The sequence below is a fragment of the Tachyglossus aculeatus genome, chromosome 23 (genome assembly GCF_015852505.1).
Source record: "Tachyglossus aculeatus isolate mTacAcu1 chromosome 23, mTacAcu1.pri, whole genome shotgun sequence".
Lineage (NCBI taxonomy): Eukaryota > Metazoa > Chordata > Mammalia > Monotremata > Tachyglossidae > Tachyglossus > Tachyglossus aculeatus.
Genome location: NC_052088.1, coordinates 22,860,398 through 22,861,769, shown reverse-complemented (window position 1 = coordinate 22,861,769; position 1,372 = coordinate 22,860,398). Strand labels below are relative to the sequence as shown.

The window sequence follows — 1,372 nt, the reverse complement described above, 5'->3', positions numbered from 1 at the left end:
CAGTTTGAAAAAAAAAAATCACTCCAGGACTAGAAATAATTAAATGTGGGAAATCATAGGGTCTCAAGATATGAGATCACCAAGACCACCTCTCTTTCCAGCCAGGAGTATACTCAAACTACCCCAGAAAGATTATATTTTTGCCCTTTTTGTAAACAAGATGGAACTACTGACCATTTATTTGCTCATGGTCTAATAATCTGAAAAATCTATCTTTACAGGGTGTTATGATTATTTTTCATACGTAATATGACTAAGAATTATGGAAAATAGCAGCCTGATTTATATAACCAAACACAGTCCAGGATTCAGAGGTGCAGTATGTCAAGAGCTGTGAAACCTTACAGGATGCTTCCTTGGCCCTGCTTAAACCCTTCTGTAAATCAGCCAAATCCGCTCGATTCTCTGTTCTGTTCCAGGAATGGTTAGTTCCAGGGTTCTTCTACACCCTCTGGATTCTCATTTTGGCCTAGCTGCAAACCCATATGAAGGAAAGAATAAGCTGCGCTGTCAGATGAATGTGTAACATGGTGACGGTTAACCAAAGACTTTAATCCAAAATGAAACCTGTCGTTTCACCTCTCAGGGTCGCACCTAGAGAGTTTCCAGTACTCTACCAGTCTCGACTACGGGAGGGAGAGTCGAGCAGAGACATATCCATTCCATTTCTGGCTTGGGCAGTGGCTAGCAAGTGGAAGGCAATCTGCTACTTGTCAAAACTCACCTGGGCTGGGAGAGAGTCGAGGGCAGAGACTCAAGTTTACTGCAGGGAAGGAGGCAGTGGGAAACCTCTTCCATATTTTTACCAAGAAAACTCAATGGATACACTACCAGAACGATTGCAGAGGGAGGTGAGACGTTCTGGGAGAGATTTGTCCTTGGCATCGCTATTGGTCGGACACAACTCGACAGCATAAGACAACAACAAATCTACCCTTTAGCTATGATTTTTTGTGGGATTCTTTGTGTTGCGGCAATGCACAGAATGAGTGAGTTCAGGCCCATGGAAAACAATGTCAAAGAGGAAGTAGACAAGTCTAATCTTCCAAGCCTAGTGGATAGAGTGTAGGCTTGGGAGTCACAAGGGCATGGGTTCTAAACCCAGTTTTACCAATTGTATGCTGCGAAACACTGGGCAAGTCACTTAATTTCCCTTCTTTAAAATGAAGATTAAAATTGTGAGCCCCTCTTGGGACATGGGCTGTATCCAACCAGATTAGCTTGTATCTACCTCGGCATTTAGAAGAATGCCTGGCAAATAGTGAGTGCTTAACAATGCCATAAAAAGTGTAGTAGAATTTTCTTTCTTACATAGGATAGCCTTTTGTTTAACTCACACCACGTTTTAAGAAGCACAGCTAACCCTATTTTA

General features: G+C 42.3%; 1 non-coding gene across 1 annotated transcript; it reads left to right on the top strand.

The window, feature by feature from the left end:
- The first annotated feature begins 576 nt into the window (after positions 1 to 576).
- Positions 577 to 714, top strand: LOC119944993. Its single transcript, XR_005456129.1, has one exon. It is a non-coding gene; the product is annotated as a small nucleolar RNA SNORA7 (small nucleolar RNA).
- The last annotated feature ends 658 nt before the right edge of the window (positions 715 to 1,372 follow it).